Below are 8,286 nucleotides of genomic sequence, written 5' to 3' on the forward strand. Positions count from 1 at the left end.
GCAATATACAAAAAAAAAAAGGGAATTTTTCTTGAGGCACGGCTAAACATAATGTCTAGAAGACACTGGGGTTAAACAATGAATGCTGTTCTTTAGGCATAAGGTAGGATGGTATATCCAGGGTGGGTGCTGTGGAATGCAGCCCCCTGGGAAATCTTCAAAGCAACCTTAGGGCCCATTTCGAGGGGATGTAAAAAATTATGAGGGGTTACGGGCAGTCCAGTACATGGACGAAGTACTGCATAGCGTCCCGGACTATTGGAGGCAATGGGGAGCAGGGTAGCACAAGGGTAGCACAAGTCCTAGGCAAGGGGAGGGCAAAAAGGGTTGGAGGGCCAAACTTTCAATGTTTGGGGAGTAGTCCTCCGGCCCTCTCCAGGACCTCGGACGGTCAGTCACAAAATGGAGAGTCTGAAAATGGGACTGGAAGTTGCTCAGGTGGGTGCATTATCCTTGACCTTCTTGGCTCTTCCGGAGGTCCACAACGGGGATTGTGGGCTGTTAGGAGTGGGTCGTTTGTTGGATCCTTGGCTAGGGTTAGAAGTGTCCATGTCAGCTTCTTGAGAAATGATTTTCAGCCTGGTGAGGAGCTTTTCCCCCTCGGGGAAAGTGGAGAAGGCAAAAGACTTCCCTTTGTCCGTGAACCTGACCGCAAATGGGAATGCCCATTTGTATTTTATGTCTTTTTGTGACATTGCAAGCAAAAGGGGTTTCAGAGCTCTCCGTCTCTGTATAGTGGAGGGGGAGAGGTCCGCAAAGATCTGAACCTGGTGGCCCTGGTAATTGACGTGTTGCAGGGATCTGGCTCTCTTCATAACTTCTTCTTTCACCGAGAAGTGATGTGGCTTGGCCAGAACATCTCGCGGGGTGCCATCCTTCCTAGGGGGGCCGAGGGTTCTATGGACCCGGTCAAGTTCAAGCTTAGTAGCTGGGATGTCAGGGATTAGCTGTTGAATGAGGTCTTGCACCGCCTTGGACACATCAGTTATTGATTCTGGAAGCCCGCGAATTCTGACGTTATATCTGCGTGACCTATTTTCGAGGTCATCTATACGGGCCATGGCTATGTCCAATTGCTCCTGTACTGAGTAGATGTGCCTGGAGTTTTGGATGGATCTGGCTATGGTATCCTCCATTTTATGTTCGATCGTTTCGATCCGGGAGCCTAGGTTAATAAAATCAGCTTTCAATTCCCCCGTGATTTGCAGGGCAGTTTGGGAGAGGCCCCTCTCTAATAGTTCAGAGAATTTGCCAAACAGGGCATCCATGTGGGAGACTGGGTCTGCATGAGCAGCCTCGTGGGGGGCCATGGCGGCCTGGGTAACCCTGTAGGTCCCCGCTGGGGAGGGGGAGAACTCCTGGATGGTGCGTTCCAGCAGAGAGACCGTGGAGGCCGGGGACGGTGTGGCTTCCTTGGGGAAACCCCTGGGATTGCCTGGGGTGGCGTGGAGAGGAGGAAAGTCTGTATCTGACCTGAAATCCACTGTGCCTGCGGATCTGTGATCCTGAGACAGGAGCTGTGCTGCGGTGGCCATCTTGGATTTCTCCCTCACGTCCAATGAAGCGAACAGCGGGCCCAGATTGCGTTTAGCCAGTCCACCGGTCATTCAGAAATGTGCCCCAGCACTTCGGGAGTCCGCCCCAATAGCTCGGGAAGCGGAAGGGTAGCCGTGACTTGCGGTAGGGGTTCCGTCGTTCCGCGAGGCAGCGGAGCTTTAGATGATCGCGGCCATCTTGGAAGCCTCGCGCATGCGCACCAGTTCCTGAGAATTTTAATGCGTCCAAACACTTAAACATATGGTAGATTGTAAATGGGTTACTCTCCCATGAAACCAATAGCTAGGATAATTTTGCACATATAATCATGATGCAATCTATTCTGCAAATAATAAATGCATTCCAGAGATCGTTATCATAAGCAGTATTTACTTAACTACAGTATATTGTGTATATGATCCAATAATATTAATCCATATACACAAATAGCCTTAGAACCGACCCATGTGTAAATTTAAACTTAACTTCTTCAGAACAGGCTGTAGTTGAGACACTTTATGGTGCATTACTTATGAAAACAGAGTAATACAAATATTGCTTTTTATGCAAACAAGGGTTTCTTTTAGTGCTATTGCCTTCCAATAATAATTTAATTCTGCTGTATTTTAAAGGAAAAAATCCACCTAACAAAATTAAGTATTTAATTCCGGTTTTGATCAGTGCAACATTTAATAAAAAAAAAAATATATATTATAATTTTTATCCTGTGTACAGGATGCAAGGAATGGGTCCTGGATGGTTGGATGGTTTGAGTTTGGAGTACTCAGAGATTCTCATCAATACAGGATGAGGGGCTCCACTTGGAAAGGGGTTGCCAAATATTGGTATTGGTAAGTCCTTATTTAAGATCTGGAATTTGGAGGCTCTGATGCCACGTACACACGGTTGGAATTTCGGCCAGCAAAAGACAGATGAGAGATTTTCGTCGGAAAATGCGACCATGTGTATGCTCCATCGGAATTTTGCTGGAAAGCCAGCAAAAGATTGAGAGCAGGTTCTCACTTTTTCAGACGGAAAAAGTTTCTGGGGCATAACTGGGGCAGACTGATGCTGGTTGAGATCTGTCTGGTAGTGTAAAGCTCCTTGGGGATATAGAGAAGTGTTTGCAGAGTGGGGATATGACCACCAGTGAAGGGCCTCTGTGTGAGTGCAGAGTGGGGATATGACCACCAGTGAAGGGCCTCTGTGTGAGTGCAGAGTGGGGATATGACCACCAGTGAAGGGCCTCTGTGTGATGCACAGAATGATCGCCTGGGGATGTGTTTGCTCTGTAAAGACGTTATCGGTTTAGCGGATGTACGCTCGTGTCACCCCTGTGTGCCTGATCAACACATTTAGGGGGAGCCGTGGCGTGCCCCTACAGATAATCTCCCACCCACAGGGACGGTAGTATAATCCAGGTATGCATTGTTCTCTGAACAATGCAGAATAAGGATTCACGCCAAGGGTAAAAAATGGGACCCTTTGGGTGTGTTATGGTTGGACAGCGTCCATGATTTCAAGCCATGCGGCTTCCTTTGTCTAGCTGAAGATGATAGTATCCAGGTACAGGGGGTGGGAAATCATACACGCTGCCCATGCCCAGACACACCCATAAGACTCCCCTAGTCATTGTTCATTGGTTTCTGTATAACCCCTCTTGTTTGAAGGAATGCCTGTGCTTGATTGGTCGATTGTGAAACCATCATGCTCTATGTGATATACAGTATCTCACAAAAGTAAGAATACCCTCACAATTTTGTAAATATTTTATTATCTTTTTTCATGTGACAACATCGAAAAAATGACACTTTGCTACAATGTAAAGTAGTGAGTGTACAGCTTGTATAACAGTGTAAATGTTCTGTCCCCTCAAAATAACTCAACATACAGCCATTCATTTCTTAATCACTGGCAACAAAAGTGAGTACACCCCTAAAGCCCCGTACACACGAGCGGACTTTTCAACATCCAAAGTCCGACGGAATGATTCCGTCAGACTATTCGATTGTGTGTGGGCTGCAACGGACTTTTGATTCGCAAAAGTCTGACAGACTTTAGAAAATGGAACATGCTTCAAATTTTTCCGACGGAACATCGCCGGACCCAGTTCCTACCGAAAAATTTGCTCGTGTGTATGCTATTCCGACGGACTAAAACCGACGCTAGGGCAGCTATTGGCTACTGGCTATGAACTTCCTTATTCAAGTCCAGTCGTACGTCATCACGTTCAAATCCGTCGGAGTTTGGTGTGATTGTGTGTGGCCAAGTCCGCTCAGTCGAAAAGTCCGTCAGAACTCTGTCGGAACTCCGGCAGAACTCCGGCAGAACTCATTCGGAAGTCTGTCGGACATAAGTCCTCTCGTGTGTACGGGGCTTTAGTGAAAATGTCCAAATTGGGCCCAATTAGCTATTTTACTCCCCAGTGTCATGTGACTCATTATTGTTACAAGGTCTCAGGTGTGAATGAGGAGCAGGTGTGTTAAATGTGGTGTTATCACTCTCACTATCTCATACTGGTCACTGGAAGTTCAACATGGCACCTCATGACAAAGAACTCTGTGAGGAACTGAAAAAATAATTTTTGCTCTACATAAAGATGGCCTAGTCTATAAGAAGATTGCCAAGAACCTGAAGGTGGAGGAGTGCAAGGTAACATCCACCAGCTCATGATGTCATCATAGAGAAGTGGAAGAGGACTCTAGTGGCAAGCTGTTGAACTCTGGTCAACTCCATGCCCAAGAGGGTTCAGGCAGTGCTGGAAAATAATGGTGGCAAGACAAAATATTGACATTTGGACCCAATTTGGACATTTTCACTTAGGGGTGTACTCACTTTTGTTACCAGTAGTTTAGACATTAATGGCTGTGTGTTGAGTTATTTTGAGAGGACAGCAAATTTACACTGTTATACAAGCTGTATACACTCATTACTTTAAATTGTGGCAAAGTGTAATTTCTTCAGCGTTGTCACATGAAAAGATACAGAATTGTGAGAGGTGTACTCATTTTGTGAGATACTGTATACTTATTTTGTTTGTACTTCTATTCCTTCTATATGCCATGATGGGGTGCTACTGTTGCCTGATTGGACGAGTGAACAGAGCCCAAGCAGATGACCACATCTTCCTCTCTGAGATGAGACGCCCTGAAGCCCAAACTACGTACAAAACACAGAGGATCCCAGACAGACTGGCCTTTATGTCTCTAAGTCATCCCTCCTGAAGAACAGAGTCTACAAGTCAAGCCGTGTTTTCCTTTTTTATGGATTTAAGGACTGATTAAGAAGAAGATCAAGATTCACAGAGGGACACATGTGAGCATATGACAAGATCCGTCTGATCTGATGCTTTTACTTTTTAACCACTTAACAACCGCCCATAGCCGATAACGGCTTCAGGGCGGTTGTTTAACTCTGAGAGGCTGTTAATTAACGGCCTCCCAGAATTCTGCTCTCGCACACCTCCTGGGGCGTGCACACGAGAGCATCCGTGACCGCCAGGTCCAGTGGACTCGGCGCATCACGGATCACGGTAAACGCCCGCTCATCGTGGCCGTTCGTTTACCACGTGATCGCTCCGTCAAATGACGTGATCACTTGTGAGTGATCACTTGTAAACAAACCGGCGTCATGTTGTGACGCCGGTTCCTCCATCCCCTCTCTGTACCGATCGGTACAGCGGAGGGGGAAGAGATCGGTGTCAGCAGCACTGTGGGCTGCATCTGCAGTGCCCACATCGCTGCTCACTGAAATTTAACCCCTCAATACCCTGGCAATACTCTGCAATACCCCCCAATACTCTACAATACTCTGCAATACCAGCCAATACTCTGCAATACTCCCCAATACACTGCAATACCCCAATACACTGCAATACCCCCAATACTCTGCAATACCCCCCAATACACTGCAATACCCCCCAATACTCTGCAATACCCACCAATACTCTGCAATACCCACCAATACTCTGCAATACTAGCCAATATTCTGCAATACCCGCCAATACTCTGCAATACCCGCCAATACTCTGCAATACTCTGCAATACCAGCCAATACCCACCAATACTCTGCAATACCCGCCAATACCCGCCAATACTCTGCAATACCCTGCCAATACTCTGCAATGCCCCGCCAATACTCTGCAATGCCCCGCCATAAATTGCCATACCCAGTCATACTTGGAGATACCCTGCAATACCCAGCCATACGCGGAGATACCCAGCCATACTCGGTGATACCCTGCAATACCCAGCCATACTCGGTGATACCCAGCCATAGACTCCCCCCCCCTCGCCGCCCTCCGGTGCTTCTACCAACTCGCCAATACGATCAAAGCCAGAATCTTTTTTTTTTGTTTCAGGCTTCCCAGCCTAGAGATGAGATGTGGGTACTTATTGACCCCATATCTCACTGTAAAGAGGACCTGTCATGCCATAATCCTATTACAAGGGATGTTTACAGTGTTTCCTGCTCCCCATATTGCTCTTTTTATCGTTCATTTTTATTGGATCACGTGATTCTTTTTGGATATTTTTTATGTCGTTTTTTATATGTCATTTGGATTTTTTTTCAAATAAAACCTTTAATGGTGGAATTTCACTATGAGAGGCATTGTGTCCTTACTTTTTGTTTATGGTGTACCCGCTCTTAGCTCCTAGCTGACCGGAACCTTCGAGAGAGAGTTGAAAACCCTGGAGATCTGAGGTGTACCGATCCTGAAGTGGGCAGCGACTATTCGGATGGTGATCCATGACCTGATGTATACGAATGGTGTGTGACGCACATAAGCCTGCATGACACATTTACTATACAGTAGTTTGTGTCCACCATTTTCGGTAAGGGTATCCACCGTTTTCTATAATATTTTCTGGCTGTGAACAGAAGGCTATACATAGTTCATACCAATGGAATATCTGGACTCACGTTTCATATTATTATGTCATAGCTGGACTTTTTTATGCTCATATTGTTAGTTCAATGAAGCACATTTTCTGTATTCCTTACTAGACTGCACAACATGTGATATGTGTGCTGACCTTTTAAGTTTGATTTCACTACCAGATAATTTGGTGATTTATGTCTAGTTTTTTTACATTTTTTGACATTATATTTTTATTTATAGCGCTACATTGTTTGTTATCATTCGTTATTTTGACTTAGTTTGTTTGTATGTTAGCTGCTGTTTTGTGTTATATCACAATTTTTTGTCACTTATATAGGGAGCGCAGTGTTTTCCCCCTCTTTTTGATTTGTTAAAAATGGTGCTGTTTACATCCAGTGGAAATGGTAATGATGAAAATGCTTGTCGCTTTCAATCTCCTACACCAGTGGTTCTCAACCCTGTCCTCAAGTGCCTCCAACAGGCCATGTTTTGGGAACTTCTCTTAGATAAAATACCTGTCCAAAATACCAAGCCATTGACTTTGATTTAAAGCACCTGTGCAAGATAAAGGAAAACCTGCAAACATGGCCTGTTCGGGGTACTTGAGGACAGGGTTGAGAACCACTGTCCTAGACCATAGAGGTGATCAGACAATTTGGTCTCCAATCTTCATTATTATATGCCGGCTCAAAGTTGCAGCTATAACCATGGTAAAACCACTTCCAGTCAATCACGTAGATGTACGTGATTTGGTGGCAAGTGGTTAGTTACCATTTTTTTTTAGTATTGGTCTTTAAATTAATATTTTTCATAAAAATATATTTGAAGAATGTCAAAAAATAGTGACTAGCAAATTTGACCCTACAATAATCTTTGAAAAGATGGCTAACATTGACTTAACCCAGAAAAATATATGATTTGAACCCCTTACAAGCCATATAAGATATTCTATGTTCTAAAACTAACAGCCCATCCTTCCTTCTGAGGCTGGATGTTACATACCCAGCTTGATATGGGTGGCAAAAAATGGTGGGCAATTCTTATGTTGAATACATGCCATGCTGACTTATGGGAACTCTACTTATTTAAAAATAGAGTCTGATGGTTTCACAATCAACCAATCAAGCACAGGCATTCCTTCAAACAGGAGGGGTTATACAACAACCAATGAACAATGACTAGGGGAGTCATATGGGCAAGGACAGCGTGTACGATTTCCCGCCCCCTGTCTCTGTAAGCTATCATCTTCAGCTAGACAAAGGAAGCCATGTGGCTGGTTTTGAAAACATGGACGCTGTCCGACCACAGCATACCCAAAGGGTCCCATTTTTACCATTGGTGTGAATTCTTATTCTGAATTGTTCAGAGAACAAAGCATACCCGGATGGGAGATTATCTGCAGGGGCAGGCTAAGGCCCCTCAAATGTGTTGATCAGGCACACAGGGATGACACAAGCGTACAACATGGCTCATAACCATTTGCAGAGCAAACACATTCACTTTAGACGACCGTTCTGTGCATCACACAGGGGCCCTTTGCTGGAGGACATATCCCCACTCTGCAATCACTTCTCTACATCTCCAAGGAGCTTTTCGCTACCAGACAGATCTCAACCAGCGTCAGTCTGCCCCAGTCAGCTCAGAGTGGGCTGTGAGAGAACTAACACTGGGAGACACTATGACAATACATATTAAATACATCTTCATAAAATTTCCACAACAATCATCATACCATAGATACCCAACATGGATCACTAACATTCTAAACTACCATGGCAGTGATTCCACAAATATTAAATATTTATTAAAAACACATACCTAAGGTTTGCGTATGATTTAAAGGACAGTTTGTATTTTATAACCAAGAA

The sequence above is a fragment of the Lithobates pipiens genome, unplaced genomic scaffold, assembly GCF_037356315.1.
Source record: "Lithobates pipiens isolate NorthernLeopardFrog02 unplaced genomic scaffold, aLitPip1_a1.2 Scaffold_51, whole genome shotgun sequence".
NCBI classification, from domain to species: Eukaryota; Metazoa; Chordata; class Amphibia; order Anura; family Ranidae; genus Lithobates; species Lithobates pipiens.